This window comes from Panthera tigris, chromosome B2 (assembly GCF_018350195.1).
Source record: "Panthera tigris isolate Pti1 chromosome B2, P.tigris_Pti1_mat1.1, whole genome shotgun sequence".
NCBI classification, from domain to species: Eukaryota; Metazoa; Chordata; class Mammalia; order Carnivora; family Felidae; genus Panthera; species Panthera tigris.
In genome coordinates this window covers 91734625-91754862 of record NC_056664.1, presented here as the reverse complement: position 1 = coordinate 91754862, position 20238 = coordinate 91734625, and the positions used below count along the sequence as shown (strand labels likewise).

General features: G+C 34.2%; 1 long non-coding RNA gene across 1 annotated transcript in view; it reads left to right on the top strand.

Moving 5' to 3' along the window:
• The window catches only part of LOC122238416, an 84724-nt gene that overhangs the window by 24968 nt on the left and 39518 nt on the right, over nt 1–20238 (top strand). Inside the window, exon 2 of the long non-coding RNA XR_006217334.1 lies at nt 8102–8359. This is a non-coding gene — a long non-coding RNA (uncharacterized LOC122238416). The remainder of the gene's footprint in view (nt 1–8101; nt 8360–20238) is intronic.

The window sequence follows — 20238 nt, the reverse complement described above, 5'->3', positions numbered from 1 at the left end:
TGGAATAGAATATATCCCTGTGGAAGGGATATAAAACTATTTTCTATGTAGTAATCTGAAAAAAATTTTCTAAATTATTTCCTTGCCCAATGTGCAGCTAGACTTAAGTAAACTGTAATTTGCCAATACCAAGTAACCTCTTCTGCATGAATTTGTTATATTCTAATTGGAATTAAATTTTGAGCTATGTGAGCTAAAATATTACCAAAGCTAACACCTACTTCATGTATTAATTTTTTATATATAATGTATTTATTTATTTATTTTTTAATATACATCCAAGTTAGTTAGCATACAGTGCAGTAATGATTTCAGGAGTAGAATCCAGTGATTCACCCCCTACATATTACACACAATACTCATTCCAACAAGTGTCTTGCTTAATGCCCCTTGCCCATTTAGCCCATCCCCTCCACCCACAACCCCTCTAGCAACCCTCATTTTGTTCTCTGTATTTTAGAGTCTCTTGTTTTTCCCCCTCCCTGTTTTTATATTATTTTTGCTTCCCTTCTCTTATGTTCATCTGTTTTGTATCTTAAATTCCACTTCATGTATTATAATTGAGAAAATAGTGCTTGTAATTCTGTTCAAGTAAATGAGTTATCTTCCTTTAAAAAAAATTACCAAAAGACTAAGTTGTTTATTAATGGAACTCTACTTCCAGATTTTCCTTTCATGAGAATTTGAGCTTTAAAAAAACATTTTTCAGGAAGAAAAGATGAGTCAAATTTCAGGAATTTCACTAGGTAGCTGAATATCTGGCATATGGAACATTTACTAGAGAGTCACTATATGAACTAAAAGAATGAGACTCTGCCTACTTCTGGTAAGTCATACACACACGCGCGTGCGCACACACACACACACACACACACACACACACATATGCATTCTAGCTCCTTCAATAAAAGCTTCCAAATGAGCATGAGCTCTGGATAAACATTATAACAGCTGTATTTTAGGTTGGCAGAAAATGAACTCAGTCATTTCAAAGTGTTAACCTGCTTGCATAATGTAAACATAATTTTTGGTAAAGTATTTTCATTTTATTACACAAACCGTCAAGTCAACGTAGCTGTATGAATCTTAGTTATAGGACAAATTTTCTCTAAAAACTTTGTTTTATAATTCTCCAAACTCAGGGATTATGTTTTTTATTCTTTCTCATTTCAAACACAAGTTTAACATGTTTTTCATCCTGGTTTACAAGATGAACTTTAAATATAGCAAAAACTAGACAGGCCTTCGCCATTGCTTTGTGTCTTATTCTTACAGCCTAGCAAACCTTCCCTTTTTTATGATTTTATTCACTAGTTGAGAAATTTCAAATGGCTTACATGTTTTTAAGCTTTATAAGGTATTATTTAAAGATTATGGACCTTGTTTTAAGAGATATTAAGCAGGAGCTGAAATAAAAGACCACAGAGAGTGGAAATATTATTTGCTTGGAAAAATTTATATAGGTTATTAGTCATATTTATTATTATTTATTTGTGATTGCATATAAATATAAAGGTTGATTCTACATACCTCTTAAGAGTAACATGAATTTGTCTGTTTTTTTTATTTTACTCCTACTCATTCTTTAACCATAAGTATAACATCATAAGGGATATATTATCTAACCTTAAAACTAGATCAGCCCCTTCAGCACCTTTTAAGCTGCCACAGCATTCCCTACCTCCCCAGTTGTAATTCACTCTCCTTGAAATTTTTCCAAAACATGAGATCCATCTCTCTCATATTCACCTGTCATTCTTAGTCAGGGATTAGGACAAGATTTATAGGGACAGCCATGAATATTTAGAACAATACTATTATAGATTATACTTGACAATGTACATCAAAATAAAAATGTTAATTATTTTGTTTTAGAAAATAAACCTATAGATTCACTTATAAAATTAATAAATACATATACGAAGATGTTTGTTTCACCACTGCCTAAAAAAACTAAATACCAATCTTTATTTAAAATAATAAATTTAAAAATTAAGTTCTGATAGGGGCGCCTGGGTGGCTCAGTTGTTTGACCGTCCAGCTTCGGCTCAGGTCATGATCTCACAGTCTGTGAGTTCGAGCCCCGGCTCGGGCTCTGTGCTGACAGCTGAGAGACTGGAGCCTGCTTCTGATTCTATGCCTCCCTCTCTCTCTGCACCTCCTCCCACTCATGTTCTGTCTCTCTCTCTGTCAAAAATAAATAAAACATTTAAAAAAAAATTTTAATTAAATTCTGATATAAAATTGTCTCTAAGATACATTATAAAACACATAAACACAATGTGTTAATTAATCTCCAAGGCATATTTCTTTTTATGAAAATAAATGGTATAAACTAACATAAATAAACTAGTATAAATAATCTAGTATATTCATTTTTTATAGAAATATACCTAAGAATTTTTGTTTACTGAGGGTATATTTTTGAAAAAGGAGGAGAGGGGGATATACTTTTAAAATATTTTACATTATTCTGTTTTATTTGAATTTTCTTACAATATGCATATTTCATATATTTATTTGCATATCAACATGGGTTATATGAGTTGTGAAAATATGGGCAATTTTTCCTTGTCTTCCCTCTTCTTTTCAGAATTAAATTCCAAAACACTGACTTAAAAATCAGATTATTTTTAAATAATAATAATATAAAATAGACAATATTGCATAGCTCACTAATTTACACTAAAGTATTTATAATGATAAATAATTAATGTAGTCTTTTAAAATAGTAAAAATCGGGGCACCTGGGTGGCTCGGTCGATTAAGCGTCCGACTTCGGCTCAGGTCATGATCTCACTGGTCCGTGAGTTCGAGCCCCGCGTCAGGCTCTGTGCTGACAGCTCAGAGCCTGGAGCCTGTTTCAGATTCTGTGTCTCCCTCTCTCTCTGCCCCTCCCCTGTTCATGCTCTGTCTCTCTCTGTCTCAAAAATAAATAAACGTTAAAAAAATTTTTTTAAATAAATAAATAAAATAGTAAAAATCAAAAAGAAAATACATTCTCAAAGATTAAAAGAAATCTAGAAATAGAAATAAAGTAAAATAGATTGAACCAAGAATGTCAATATATCTTATGTTGGAACTAATATGTTTATTTCCCTTATAAACATTAATATGCATAATGTGTTTAAAAAGGCAATATTAATTTATAAAATGAAAGCTCTTTTTTATAACTCTCTAAGTTTTTTAGTAGAAAAATCCATGTCTTTCACATCAGCTTAACATTCTTGACATATCCAAACACTGTAGCTGAACTAGATCATTAAAATCATTTCTTCTGAAATCTTTTAAAAAATCATAAATAGAAATAGCAAATAAAATGGAAGAATTATTTCAGTTAATATTCTGCTGTCTTTGCACACATATACAAGTACTTGTTTTATTTTTTGAAGCTCTAACACCTAGAATTTTATTACCTAGAATTATATTTTCTCATTTAATAATAAGTAGAGCAAAATATTTTAAATTTTTTATGTGTATATTTTAACTCTTCAGTTATCTTTTATTACTGTTTATTACTTTATCAGAAAATGATATTACAAGTGTTCCTGGGTGGCTCAGTTGTTTAAGTGTTGGACTCTTAATTTTGGCTCAGGTCATGATCTCATGGTTCAGATGAGCCAGATGAGGTCCGGCTCTGTGCTGATAGCATGAAGCCTACCTGGGATTCTCTCCCCTCTCTCTCTGCCCCACCCCACCTCATGCTCTCTCTCCTAAAATAAATAAATAAATAAACATTAAAAATGAAAATAATATTAGAAAATGATTTATTCATTGTACCTGAAATATTTTTGTAGATCCTGAAAACATAATTCCCTTTTTGGAATTATTAAGGCTAACCTTTACTTGCTATAAATCTCAAGTAAACAATATTCTAAGTCCCTTTAATAATTTTCAGAAAGTATTACCTTTGACAAATTATTCATCCCTAATTATGAGGAACTTGAGTCTCTAGGAAAAATTATACAAATAGACCACTATGGCATATTTATCTAAATGTTATTTCTATTTGATTGTTTAAAATGAAAGATTTTAAAATGCATTTTGAACTCACACAACATCTTGTTTGATTTCAATCATGTATTTTTCTGGGGGTGTTTGAGTGAAAGGATGTGGATCAAAGACATAGTGTTTATAAAATCTTTTTGCAATTGGTTTGTGAAGCCCAAATGTACATAGAAAAACTGAGGAAGAGTACACAATAAGAATAGGTGTGGGTCCAAATTTAATTCTTGTGGAAGTCCCACAGTGTGTTTACAAAATGACTTTACAAAATGTGTCCAACTAAAGCACAGATCCTATCTACACCATACTTTTTATTAACTAAATTATCTTCTAATTTAATTCTTAACATTTTTACCTGTCGGTGAATATAGCCAACTAATGTCAAAGTGCCATCAATAATAGTACTATAGGTTTTGAGAGGTTAAGTCTTAAAGAGGCATGATGAAATATATAAACTCAAAATGGCAAAATTGATGTCATATATCCTTATTTTATAAATACTATAATTAGGTCTCTTAGGCACACTTTGCAGATCAAACTGGGTCTTTACTTTCACTTACTTTCTATTAATATCAAATATTCTAAAGATCTCCAGACATTATTCACTCTTAATGTTTTACTGTGGTATGATTATTTGTGGTTATGAAATATTAACTTAATAATAACAATATTAATTTTATTTTAATTCACTCAGTCTTATCCTAAGAATAAGTGGAGGGTTTTTTGTAGCTATACTTTTGTATTTTAGCAGAGAGATGCCAAATAGCAAAAAATTAAATAATAAACAAACAAAATCATAAAATAATAATATAATTAAAGAAATAAATAATCACTTAGATGATTGACAGTTTTCACTGGTCATATACAATATGTAAAATCCCAGAGGAAAATATATTAAATCATACTGAAAAAATGTAAGACATAGCTAGATATGTGGTTTATGTGGAGTCTATTGCTCAGTCAGCGAGAGTGAAATTGTAGTATGTCAAAACAACACAATACAAAAATCTCTTTTTGTTGTGAAGACAATTACAATGCTTTAGGCTTTAAATATACACATATAACACATTTCAAATTAACATATCTAAGAATATGGAACCAAAAGAAAACTTCTTAATCAAACTTTGAATGATTTTAAATGAATTTTAAAAGAATGGTTTACTTTAAGCATAAAAAGCTCTCTCTATAGAGAATGGAGTTGATGGAGGGAGGGGGTGGAGGATGGGCTAAGTGGGTGATGGGCACTTGTTAAGAAGGGCACTTGTTATGATGAGCACTGAGTATAACTTGTAAGTGACAAATCACTGAATTCTACTCCTGAAACCAATATTACACTATAAGTCAGTACATTAGAATTTAAATAGAAATTTGGAAAAAATAAAAATAAAAGGTTACCTTAATATTGACTAATTTTCTCTCCCCCCAAGAAGTGTCTATCTTAATGAATTTTTTAGTGTTTATTTTTAGAGAGAGAGAGCACACATGTGTGAGCAAGGGAGGGACAGAGAGAGACAAAGAGAATTCCAAGGAGGCTCTGCACTGCCAGTGCAGATCCTGACACAGGGCTCAATCCCAGGAACCATGAGATCATGACCTGAACTAAAATCAAGAGTTGGATGCGGAACCAACTGAGCCTCTCAGGAGCCCATGTATCTTATTCTTAAAAGCACTTAAAACCAAATGAATAATCTGGGCTAAATAAGATATAGAGTGATGATATATTTGACTTTACTCTTCTTTCTATATAATGTAGATTTAGGTATTTGGTGTTCAAATCTATAGTGTTTGTAAGATATGCCACTCCTAATGAAAACCACATGAAAAGGCAAGTCTACTTTCTATTTTCCAAGGAACTGAAATTATGTACATTTCAAATTAGGAGAAAATGAGCTCCTCTATACTTTCTAAGTTTAAAAATGTTCACAATTCCACAATTTAGACAAGTCTCTGAATGCTTAGGATCAAATAGCACAGATGCCAAATGACTCTCAGTATATTCTATGTGACTAAATATTATACATGCAATTGTTAACCTTATTCAGTAGTCTTCTCTCCATCTTAGCTTCTTGCCTTCCAAAATTCAAACACAGAATGACTACTTTACAATAGAGCTTGTGTCAGGCTCTGTGCTGAGCATGGAACCTGCTGAATATTCTATGCCCTTCTCCTACACTCACATACTCTCTCTTTTAAAAAAAATAAAAATAAATAAAAAATAAAAAAAAGTCAGTGATAAAATTTTCTAATAAAGACAAATAGAAACTTACTTATATTTTTTCTAATGTATTCTAATCCCTTACTGAGGTCTTTGAATTCAAGTATTAAATTATGTGTGGCAGCCTAAACAATTCTTTTGCAAAGATGCCCAGTTTCTAATCCCTCGAACCAACCTTTAGAATATTTTACTCCTCATGGTAAAATAGATTTTGAAGATGTAATTAAATTAGAGGTGTTGAGACAGGCAGATTATTTGGATTATCCAGTGGGCCCAATTACAAAAGTTCTTGAAAGAAAGAGGCAGGGAAGTCAAAGACAGAGAAGGAAATGTGACAATGGTATCAGTGAGAGGATTGGAGGTTACCCTGCAGGATTTGGAAACTGAAGAATGGACCACCAGTCAAAGAATTGAACAGTCTCTGGAAGCTACCACAAAAAAGGAAAATGATTCAGCCTTAGAGCCTTCAGAATGAACCAGCCCTCTGACTTGACTTTAGCCCTGTGAAACCTTGAGAGGGAGTTTGGACTTTACACCTCCAGAACTGTAAGATAATAAATCTGTGTTGTTTTGCCACTAAATTTCATATAATTTATTACAGCAGGAAAAGGAAACTAATACTTTAAGCATTAAGTGACTCTATTACATTTTTAGAGATTTTACTGAGTTACGTATGAAAATGAGACTTTATTATCATGTTTGGATTCATCTGAAGATATTCAATAATGGATTTTCATTCAAACTCTCCAATTTAAAATTGTTTTGAAAAAGAAATTCTCTTAGAAATATATAACAGTTTTTGCTAATGAAAAGGGTGTATTCTGAACTTGATTAGCAAAAAAGAGGGAGGTATACTTGGCTCCTTTTCCTACTCAAATTTATTTGTTTGAATACTTAATGAAGGTAACTACTTACATTTTATGGCTTTTAAAAGAAAAAAAAATCAACTAGTTAAATTACACACCAAAATCTTTTATTTATAATTTAGACTTCAGTCTGCATACTTGATATCAACTCAAGAAATTACTTAACTTCCTTGTTACATATGGCCTGCATATCACTGAGGGTTGTTTTCTTGGATTCTACAGTGGGTTGCAAATGCAAGGATTTATTAGCATTAAATTGCAAATTTTTTTGCTACTCAGTAGTCACAATCCTTGATGTTATTTTATCAAGTAAAAGTTCCCATAGAAAAATTGACTACTTTCCTGAAGTTAATCTAACCTACAGAAATTACAATGGACATTTTTCTCATCATATTGAAAAGCAATGGAAAACTGGTCAATAGCAGCAAGAGGAGGAAGAGAGTGATGTTAAATGCATTTTAAAAGACTTAAAGAATTAAAATAAAGTAATACTTAGTTTGGTGATTTTACTTTCTGGATGTAAGCACATAGGCAGAAGTGAGGACAATTTTGCTCAGAAGTAAGGACAGAGTTTGTGTGATTTATATCACTGGGACTGGTTTAGGCATATTAGTTTTTACTCTAAGCATAAGGTTTAAGGGGATAGAATCCTGGTTACATACTAAGTGTAAATTCATAGTAGCAAATGAAGAACATAGAAATGAGAACTTCTGGCTTCTGCCCCAAGATGTAGAGAGCTAAATAGTGGGGCACTTCCTCTCTAACAACAGAAAAAGAGATGACCTAACTTCAAAATTAGCAGAACAAATGACTGGCCCCAAATCTAAGAAACAATAGTGCTTGAAGAGAGAGAGCAGATATTCACACTTACTGAGATAGATGCAACTGAACACATTAGAGTTTAACTGGAATTGCTGGCAAATTATTAAAGGCTAAGGGCCGCCTGGCAGGATAGCATGAAATCCCTGAAAAGGGTGATGAAAATATATGAGTTGTTTTTCTTGAATCTTTACAGAAACAGGTCTGAGAAGTATCTTGTGCTGCAAATCAACATCAATCTTGCAATAGAGGCAGGAAATTCAACTGGATTCTTCTCTTGCTATCTCTTCAGTGGAATAAAAGCCATAGTCTGGTGGAGATAAGGAGAAGGGCTGGGGCCATATGTATGCAACACTGTTGAAGAAGAGAACAAGATGGGGGCTGGAGAGGCAGGAAAAAGGAATGCCAAAGTATGCTCAGATCCAATCAGTAAAACCATAGAGACCTAAAACAGGTAAGTAGTTGTCAGTAGTTGGAGGAGGAAGATGAGAGGGGCTACTGGAAAGGAGCTTCATGTGGGAAATTTAGGGTGTTGGAATCATACTGTATGGTATTAGGTGGGTGGATACATGACTTTATGCATTTGTCAGAACCCATAGAATGGTAACATCATAAGGAACAACTTGATTGGATACTGATGGGGTGCAGCAAACACTACCCTAAAATACGATGCCTTTGCACACTGAATATTTTAAGCTAAAAGACTTTGAGAAAATAGCAGAAGCAGGAAGGTCACTCGAATTCTTACCCCCACTTCACTCTTCTTTCCTGAAACAGTTCATAAAAACTTCTTGTGAGAGATACACTACTTATACCCAGAGGTAAGGAGTACCTTTATCTCTGAAGACAAAGGGTCATCAAGATAAATCTTAATAAGCCTTGCTAAATTTCCCTCAGTTTACTGCAATTACCTAATAATCCTTAACCTATTGTATTTCTCCACAATTGTCCATCCCTCATCAACCTAGAATAAAAGTACACAAGTCTGTTTCTTTGACTCCTACAAAGACTCCCATGTCACATAAAATTTATATTAAATATATTTTATGCTTTTGTTCTGTGAATCTTTGTCATTTTGAATTTCAGACCTAGCCAGGGACCCTAAAATGGTACAAGAAAATATTTTCCTTGCTTGCAGATGATTTTTTAAAAAAATCATCTAGAACATCAGGGATCCCAGCATCGAATACAAACTGTAAAAACTTAAACTATATTATATATATATATGATATAACATCATTGAATGATAGGAGGAAAAGGACTTGATCTATGTAACTTTGGTAAAGATTGTTTTGACTAAATATCATAAAGCTACAGACAGTTGTGTAACACTATATAATTCTGAAACTATTTTACATATATACTGGGTTGAACAAATAAATAAGTTACTTGTAGATAATGTGAGCCCATTCCTCATGGCTAGAGAAAAAGTTACAAATACCCAAAAGAAAGAGATTAAAATGACACCTGTTTTGAATTAGAATCAGAAATGTCAGGATAAACTTAAATTTAATATATGTACATAGATAGTTACAGAAATTATATTTCATATGTCTTGTTATACAGACATGTATTTCCCAGCTTTGTCCATTCAGAGAGCTTGAATCAGTGACAATACAGTAGCAAAGCACACTTAACCCACATTCTTGGTTTCTAAACATCATTTTCCAATAAAAGAAACCAGATCTCCTTAGAGAAATGGTTAATTCTAGATCTAGGGTAAGAAAAATGCAAAATAAGTCTGGAGTTTTTGTAGTATTAGAAAATAAGGAGTACTTAAAAAAAAAGGTATATGCCAGTAGACATAGAAGCTCTTAGTGGCCTATAAAAGCACCCAATGGCCAAAACTGAAAGAATTCCGATAAAATAATAAATAATGATAGTGTTACATTATAACTCAAAGGGAAAAAAAACTCCATGAGTCTGCAATGATATGAATTTATGACTGAATAAATAAGTGGAGGAGAAAAGAAGGCCAGATTTTTCTTACAGAATAATTTTGATTAATAAATGTTGATAGGGTTCAGGCCCTAGGTATAATCCCAAAAGAATGGAAAATATAACACATTGGCATGTTGAATATTTTAAGCTGAAAGAATTTGAAGAATGGCAGGTGCTGGAAAGACTCTCTGACCTTCCCCCCTGAACTAGGTCATGAAATGCTCATGTGAGAGGTACCCTCTCTCTACAAGGAGGAAAGATGTATTCTTATCTCTAAAGATGGAGGGACATCAAATAGAATTTGCACTCATAGGCCTTGATAAGTTTCTGCCAGTTTACTACATTAGTTCGTACCCTTCTTTCCTATCACGTTTTCTCAGAACTTTCTACTTTTAATCAAACATAATATAAAAATGCTCAGCATTAACTGTCTCTTTGGGTCTTTATCTCCTTGAAAGCTCTTGTGTCATGTAAAATTGATATTAAATAAAGTTGTGTGCTTTTCTGTTATTAACTGGTATTTTGTGGGGCACCTGGGTGGCTCGGTCGGTTAAGCGTCCGACTTCAGCTCAAGTCATGATCTCACAGCTCGCAAGTTCAAGCCCCATGTCAGGCTCTGGTGCTGACAGCTCGGAGCCTGGAGCCTGCTTCAGATTCTGTGTCTCCCTCTCTCTCTGCCCCTAACCCACTCTCATTCTGTCTCTGTCTCTCTCAAAAATAAATAAACATTAAAAAAATTTATTAAAACTGGTATTTTGTTATTAATCTGCCCCAGCCAAGAACCAAGAAGGATAAAAGGAAAAGATTTCCCCCTCCCCTACAAGTAGAAGAAATGAGGGAAACAGAAAATCATCATGAGAACACCATAGTAATAACTTGATGCCGGCAAGATCCACTGATGAATGACAAAAGTAGTAGACAAACTTAAAAGAGAAACTAGCTATTGCATACCTCATTATACCTATCCCCCAAATTTCCTACTTTAATAGTTTAAAAAAAAAGCTTATCATAAATTCTGTTGCCTCTCTGTCAAGGAGGACAAATTCAGTTACCTCCTTTTCACTGTGGGCTGGGCTTAGTAAATACCTTTTAACAATAGACTATGAAAAAGAAAAAGCTAGTTGATTGAAGGAGACTGAGCAGACATGATAACAAAATGCAATGAGGGATCCAGAATTGGATCTTAGAACCAAAAAAGTATTTCAGGAAATGAATCTGTGATTTTATTGGTATTGATTATTGTTAGGAAATTAACATTAGGAGATAGGTGAAAATTACATGTGAATGTATGACTATTTTTTAAACATCTTTGAGATATAATTTGTATACTATAAATATCCACCATGTATAATTCAATTATTTTTAGTATATTTACAGAATTATCCAAAAATCATAAAAATCTAATTTTAGAACATTGTGTCACCCCAAAAAGAAAACCTGTAAGTTAGCAGTCATTTCTCATTCCTTCCCACCATCATTCCTTCCCAATTTAGGCAACCACTAATCTACTTTCTGTCTCTAAGTGTGCCTATTGTAAACTTTTCATACATATAAATAGAATCTTTTAATCTGTCTTTTGTTATTGGCTTCTACTTATCCTAATGTTTACGAGCTTCATCCATATTTGGGTGGGTATCAGTACTTCATTAGTTTTTATTCCATCGTATGGCTATTCTGTTGTATAAATGGGTAATAAAATGACCTTTAAACAATTACTTTATCAGTTGGAAATTTGGGTTTCCAACTGAATTTCCAACATTATTCATTATTATGAATAATGATACTATGGCATTAATATACAAGCTTTTGTGTGGACATATATTTACAGTTCTTTTGGAATTATACCTAGAGCTAGAATGGCTAAGTCATATGATAAGTTACATTTAATATTTGGAGAAGCTGCCAAACGGGGCAGTTGTCTTCTAGGGAAGGAGCTTCTACATTGACTTTAAATAAGAAAGGAGTGTTAGTTCTCAATAGGGAAGATTGGGCAACTTCTTCAGGCTCAGGGCTTGCAAATACAACTATTCAACATTTGCAGGAGCATGTACCATGTTTGGTTCCTATATTTTTCCAACCACCCCTGATTTTGGCATAAAATGTTTATATTTACTATTTATCTTGCACTTCTCAAATGTCTGATAAATAGTGTAAGCTATCACATTGTTTTTCATTGTTACACTATGCCAATTCACTACCTGTGAGACTTTTAACAAGTGGACCACTGCCTTTTGTCAGGGGCTCCCTGACAGGGAGCAGGCAGGCTGAAAAGAGATCTTGTGCAAATATTGTCACTCTCTTTTTTGCACACTCTTGGGAATTACCGTCACTATTTTGTTTCTGGGAAAGCAAAAGCTGAGACAGACTTTATCATGCTGAGTTTTAATGAAGAATAAACACCTTTGGAAAGAAGAGGGAAGAAGCAGCACTGGGCAGAGGGAGAGGCCAAACTGATATATACCTGAAAATTTTGACCCACCTCATGAGATCTGGAATGAATATGTCCTTTCAACACTGTCCTACACTGAGACTGACTGTGTTGATCCATCACTGGATATAGGCCACACAGATAAAGCATGGCCTTGAGTGAGGTTATCTGTACACCTGAATCAAACCCTAATGCAGATGCCAGTAGGAGTGATAAGTCCTTTATCTTTTTTAAGTTTATTTATTTATTTTGAGAGACAGAACATGCACGCAGGAGGGCAGAGGGAGAGAGGAAGAGAGAAAGAATCCCAAGCAGGTTCCATGCTATCAGTGCAGAGCCCTATGCAGGGCTTGAACTCACGAACCTGAGATCGTGACCTGAGACAAAATGAAGAGTCACACAGTTATTGGACTGAGCCACCTAGGCGCCCTGAGTGGTAAGTCCTTTAAAGAGGAATCTGGGTGGTATACCTTACCTGTAACCATATATCTAACATGGGGTAGAATTAAAAATACAATACTCATTTCTTATTCTCAGTCTGGTATTCTGCTTCACCATCTTGTTCCTGGTAAAGAAATAGAACAATGTTTGTCTACCGCTGAAAACTATTTAAAAGATGGGTTTTATTCTTTCTGATACTTTTTTCTTAAACCAATACTGTTCTCAGTGATACCTTTATAAATGTCTATGGTAAATAGATTTACTTACACTCAGTTTATAATGGCTTTATGCATGTTTTTCTCTTCTGACTGTGTGTCTTCCATAGTGCTAATATTTAGCTGTTTACATACAGAATGTGTTATGGTGTCTACACAAATCATCCATGCTATATTATAAAGAAACCCAGGCGTACATTTAAAGGCAGACTTATTGTTTTCCTCAATGTCATAAAAATAAGATATGTTCAATTTGAAAATTTTGGGAAACAACTAAAAATAAATATTTCTTAAATAATACATCCACTCTTTAGAAATAATTTGTTTCCTGAGTATCATTGGCTTTTCCATTTGTTTACTTTTTTGATTTTTTAATTTTGTGTCACACTATATTTTGGATTTGAACAAGTTCACAATGTTTTTCTAGTTAAAAAATAAAACATTTTGCAGAGCATGTGGCTATAGACAGTAAGGTATTTAGAATTAGAGACAGAGGAGTTAAGAAGCATAAGACCCTCATCAAATGTACAAAACACAGTTTTGTAGAAAACATTATAAAAGTCTGACTTTCTTGTCATCTCTAATTTTTAAATCATGGAATACCAAAATAAAAGCAAAATATATGGTATGCATGCAAATTTAAATAGAAACAGATGAGTGAAATGTTTTTCACATGGCTACATTTGTCATTGTAAATGTCCTTAAACAAATGCAATTCATTCAATAATATTTTATTATTTGTTGTTTTACAGCCACTATAATGTCAACTTGATGCATGTAGTAAATTTTTCTTCAAGTTGAGTAATAATCCTATGTATGTGTAGCAGATGCTTTTGTATACCAAATGATTCGAGTCTGTTCTCATCAAACACATAAAGTCATTTTGGAATTGCATGCATGCAAATGAGAGTTACATGCATGTAAATTTGCATTTGAAATGACTAAATTCTCTTTCCATTTCCATTCTTTATTCTCAATAGCAAACTATTTTTCAATCTTTAAGGAATATATTTGTTCTAAGCTCAGATGTTTCTGACATTAAAGCCAAAACAGATGTTTACATTCAAGTAATAAGACCAGAACATTTGTTGTTATGATGATGTACTTGACATTTAAACTTAAAACATTTTGGAATAAAGGGTATAGAGCTCCATAGGCCAAATTTTTATTTGGAACTTTTTTCCAGAGTAAAAGATGACAACTATTATATCTAAACCATAGGTAGTTTACAAATTCAATGTATTTTTAACAAAAAGATGTTTCCTTACAATATTATGAAAGGTAGCAAACTCAAGGACTCATGAAAATTGCCAAGAAATATATGTCTAATGTTAGAAATTGATTAAAATTATATTTTTATTTTAGTGAGGGAAATTTCCAATTAAATGCTTCAGATTAAGAGAGTAGATCACATGAAATTACCTAGTATCCTATGATGTCCTAAGATTTGTATTTCTTGTTATTTTTAAAAATAAATCATGATTCTCACAAGGAAATGATCCTGAGTTATAGAAATTTTTTTCCCAATTTTTGTCACTATGCTATAAATATATTGAAATTCAATATGACAGTGAAAACAAGTTTTTGCTATGGATATAGATTTAGTTATAGATAAAGTATTAATATAACAATTGCTAGAGTTAGACTTTCAGAATCGATAAGAAAACCTCAAGGCAGAAGTAGAGTAAAAGCCTAGAAGGCTTAAAAATTAAGCCTTTGACTAAAACCTGAACACAAACCCAAAGGAAAAGCTGTTAATTTAATACAGGTATCAAACTAAAGATGGTTCATAAAGTAAAGCATGAACGAGCTTGCAAATATATGTCCTCAGGTTCTTAGCATGATCCTGAGTATAATGTAATATTTTACATTTTTTAATATGAGTTTCCAGTTGTTCCAGTATCATTTTGCTGAAAAGATACCATTTGTCCACTACATTGCCTTTGCACCTTTATCAAAAATCCATTCTCCATATAAGTATGGGTCTATTTCTGGATTCTGGATTCTGGATTGTGGATTCTGGATGTATTTAACTTATTTCCAATACGACACTGATTTTATTACCATAGCTTTATAATAAGTCATTAACTCAGGATAACCCAGTTTGCTTTTTTTTTTAACTTACTTCATCTGTCCTAGATATTTTCCATTTCCATGTGAATTTTCCATACCGCAAGAACTAAAAATCCTGCTTACAGCCTCATGAGGGAGTTTGGAAGTAAAACCTTCCACAGTCTAGCCTTGTAATGACATCTTGACTGTAGTCTGTGAGAGATCCTAAAATATTTAGGGACCCTAAAAGTAGTAACTACAAAAACTAAGATAGGGACTTCAGTTTCTAGTCTGGCATATAAGAAGCTTTTGAAAGTCATCATTCCACCCTAACAAATAAAAAGCTGAGCAGACTGAAAAATCACCTGATTTGGATCCTCTGTCCCCTTTCTTTCTGCCCTTCCCTCATTTGCTCTCTCTTTCTCAAAAACAAATAAACATTAAAAAAACTGAAGGGATGGGGTTAGGTGGGCTTAATACTCTAAGCTTATAAAAAGGGCCTGGGAAACAATTCAAGCATACAGGGGCATTTGGAATTTCAGCAAAGTTACGTATAAGATGAGCTAAGGGCTCATTGCTGTCTTGGGAAGACTGAGGTTTCTGATGGCAAATCCAACAATCAGGTTATCCCCTTTCTAAAGGAATTGGGAAATCTAGACAACGGCAATGTCTTTCCATGAAAGAGAGAGAAAAGAAGCAACAGTGAGGAAAAGGTGTAAAGGCTTGGTCCATACATCTTGTAAAAGCTATCTCATTAGTTGGTGTCTGCTTCAATTATGGGAAATCTTTATTTCAGGTCACCAGAAGGTGAGCAGGTCTAGTTAGAGTTTGGTGCTTTCTTTAGATTTATCACATGAATCCAAGAATCTATTCCCTGGAGTTTGGAGGTACAAGAGTGGGTTAACCAAACCTGACAGAAGCCTTTACAGAGAGGTTGAAGAGAATCTTTCTAGGGGTTTCTTTTCCACTAGATGAAATCTCTAGGTTGCAAGGTGTGATGCTTAAAGTCTTAATTTCCCAGTAGTGTGCTATGAAAAGATTTGTCAGTAAAGCATGGATATATCTAATAGAAGCAAGTAGGTCTTTACAATATTAAAGTATATCTTCCTTTATCAACTGGGGATCATAGAGGCAGGGGCCAGATGCATTAGATATCCTATGACTATCTCAAGTGGTGAGAGTTTATGAGTTCCAAAAGGGATGTATGATGAATTCCAAAGGAGACTTAGAAGGGTCAACAGCTGTGCTTTAGCCAGGGTATTTGGAGGGTCTCTACAAATTTTGCCAATTGAGTATTAATGATGCTGTTAGTGCATTCTATGTGCTCTGAGGATTGAGGATTATAAGCACAGTGAATGTCTTGTAAAACTGTCCAAACAGCACAGATGTAAAAAATAAAAACAAACAAACAAACAAACAAAAAGATCTAACTGATCACTATGCAGTTTGAGAGGGGTTCTTCAGTTAAAGATAATCTTTTCTAACAGAATTTTAACCATAGAAAATCAATGGCCTCTCTATAAGGGGAAGCTTTGGTGAAGTAGGAAAACATAAAAACCATGACACAAACATATTTATATCCATGAGACAAGGAAAGCTGTATGAAGTCCATTTGCTAAACCTTGAATGGTCCTTGAAATTGGGCAGTTTATAGTATCTGGGAACAGTGAAAACAGGTTTCCTTGGATTTTACTTTGGACATGTGATATAAATGAGGTGGGCACTTTTGTAGCCTTCTTAAAGTTTCCAAACCAATGCAATTATCCAAAGCATAATTTACGTATCCTATAATTTTGTCAGTAAGCCAATGATTTAATGTGTGTACAGTGATAACTAGTGAGAAATTTAGAATTTCTGGTAGAGCCAGATTGTTATTTGGTCAAAACAAAAGCTATTTTTATTGAATTAGTTATTATATCTCATATTGTTTTTTCTTCATTGAGGTCAACTTGTCCAAATTATCATTTGGGAGAACATCCTTTTGGACTATGACAAAGATTTGACAATTTGTTTCCTTGAGAGTAGCATTTTTGGTGGAAATATCAGTGAAGTGGTTTCCTTTGGCCTCCTGAGAATTGAGTCTAGAATGCTCAGGAACCTAAATAATAGCCAAAGCAGCTGTCAAACATATGGCATTTAATAAATGTGGACACAGGAGCCATTTTAAATTTTATTCACATTGGAGATAAGGAAACCTTGCTATTTTCATATCATTCCAAAGTTATGAGCTACCCCAAAGACATGCTATCGGTGTAAATGCTTGAGCTTGATGTCTTGAAGGGCTTCTTTATTTATAGGGTATTAATTAATTCTGAGGAGAGGTCTTGAGAGATGTATTTGAATCTCAGTGGAGGTACACTATTGGTTTTGCCAATATCAGTTGAAGATTTTGTCCACAAAGAGAATGGTACCTGATGTAATAAGGACAAATGATCAGTTTCCCCAGACTCAGCCATAGTGCTGTCAGAGCAAATAAAAGATGTTATAAATAATTTAATTCACTTGGTTGGCTATTTTGATTATTACTGTCAAATTCTAGAATTATTTCCCTCTTTTGGGAGAGAGAATTCCAGCATGATATTTTTCTAAGTCTCAGCCCAGTAAATGAATAAGAGTGAAGGAACTATGGGGAAAAGGGTGAGTATCTCTCAAAGGACCTAAACAAGAAGGAATAGGTTCAGAGCAGGAACCTGTTGATGTGTATTAGAGACCCCCCACTATTTGAATCATTTTTGTACTCTAAGGCAAGGGCTGCTTTATAGCAATGGGTTTGAGCACCAAAAGTATAGCTCAAGTGTCAGTAAGGACAGAGAGAAATTATTCCCAATCTGGATTGTTTTTTCTCTGTGCTGATTGAGATAGAGGATTGGGAAAAGCCCATGTAGTTCCTTGGAGCACCATTTAGGAATTAGGAGAACACTGGAAAGGCTGGCGAGAAGATTCTGGGTACATGGAGTGCGTAGGTTTGTAACATTTTTTCCCTAATATCTTGGCTCTTTGCGATACTGGCAGAGACAATGAGATTTTTGGTTTTGTTTGAGAACCTCCATTGCTAGAGTTGAAAATTAAGAATTTTAGTGGCCTTCCTTTTATTTGAATATCTAGGGTACAGGCAAGCTGATTTGACACATTAATTAATTTTGCTGTGGACATAATTTCCTATTTCATCCTGGTCCTTTCAGCTAAAAGAAAAAGATCCTGTTTCAGCCCATTAATAAACACATAGTTAAATTCTAAGTGGATTCAGCATCTAAAAGAACACCAGAGTTTCCTTAAAGACAATTTTAACTTGATTATAATAGTCATGAACAGGTTAATGAAGCTTTTGTGTGCAAGCCTGAATTTTGTTTCAGGCCAAAGGCTTAGGAAAATCTGTTGAAGTTGATTAGTGGAGATTTCTAGTGAATTTGCTAGCATCTTGCACAAAGTTAGGGGTCTGTTTTCCTAAGTACCTTTCAAGGTGTTTCCATTAGCGTAGTTTTCATCCAATGTTTGGCCTGGCCATCATTAACAAGCATGTGAACTAATTGATATAAATCTGTGAAAACAGGCTGATAAGTTTGAATGACTGTGTTGAATTCTTCAGCGAACCTGTGGGGGTCCTTGGTTACTTTCAGGAACTATGGTTTGAAGTTCACCTTTAGTCCAGGGAACATAAGAAATTTGGGGGTTATTTGGATGCTCAGAACACTTTATTTTAAAGAGTTGAACCTTTTAATAGGTCCAGGAGAAGAGAAAGCTGGGAAAGATTCAGAAGAAAAGGAAGTTGGGGGAAAGGATTAAAAGGAGGGAGTGTGTGGAGAGTGTTCTGAGAAGTAGGATGGTACAGAGTGAATAGAGGAAAACAGTGCCAGAAGCAGAGCCTGAGCACAAGACGGCTGCTGTGTCTCTAGAGACAAGGAAGATGGGAGTGGAAAAGAAGTACTGAGAACCATTTTGGCTTTTTTCAAATGTTTGTTTGCTTCAGTTAATTTAGAAATAGTATTTTGCAGAGAGGCAATTTAGAATCCTGAAATGTTTTGAAACCTCAAGGTACCAATTAAAATAGGCATTCCATTCATGTTTGTGTTGTTGTTGTTGTTGTTGTTGTTTCATTTTGGAGCCACAACTATTGAATTTAGTTTTGAGAAAAACAAGTAGAGAAATTGAAAGTTTGCATAATGGTCATTAAAGTTCTAAATTAGCTAAGCTGGTCCAGTTGGTTAAAAATGTGTATGAGGAGGGACTATAGGTTTTAGACATAAAACTAACCTTGTTACATGGAAGGGATGCCTTTGGGCATGTAATAACAGGGATCACTTTTCCACAGTTTTTTTTTTTCTCCAGAGCAAAAGAAATATTCCTAAGCAGCCTGATTTGAAAGGAGTTGGGCCAAATATCAGCACAGTTTCAGTAGAAACAGCTGGAGTCCAAAGGAGGTTGGGTCAAATGCCAAATGAGTACTCACAAAAAAAGGATAAAAGTTAAAAAAACAAACAAATAAAAAATATCCCAAATAAAGCCTGGAGAGCTCAAGACACAGAGAGTGAAGCCTGAAACCCAAGAGAAAATTTACCCTCAAACCCCAGGGTTGGAGAGAAAGCAGTGAGCTCAGTGGGCTCAGTGGGTACTGGTACCTCTGGCTTACCAACCTCAGAGTTGAGGGGTTGTCTCTGGATCCCACTTCTGACATCAAGTAATTTTAACCTTAAAAGTAAAATTGTCAGTTATTTTGCCAACAAGGCTTATTCAGGAATAGCAGAGGGAGTGCTATCTGGGACAAGCAAGCTATAGCAAAAGCCATAGGTAAGTCTGGAGAACAAAGGAGAGAAACACCTTTATAGAGGAAAGGTGTTGGGAGGGGCTGTTACAAGTCAAAAGTCCATTAGAGTAAACTAGGAATTCAAATTGTAGTGCCTTTTTATTGGCTGAGTTGTGACAGTCTTTCAATGGCTGGGCAAGGAGAAACTCTTCTTTTCTCCTGCTGTGGTAGTAAAGTAGCCTTCTTCTGTTGGGAATGTAAGGGAATGTAGCTCTTATTAGAGTCTGCAATTAATGGTGAGTGGTAATGGGCAAGAGTGACTTCATCTGACTTTCCAACCCCATTTTATATGAAGTTTCCTTTATTCAGTTTCACAGACTGTTCTTGGATTCCTAAGAAAGAGCAAGAATGCAAAACCCTACCCCCCAAATTAGAGAGTCAAATGGGCAAACACAGGGAGTCACAGCTTATCAGAACAGAGGCTTTCAAGTCTAAACTAGAAATCAGGAATCAGA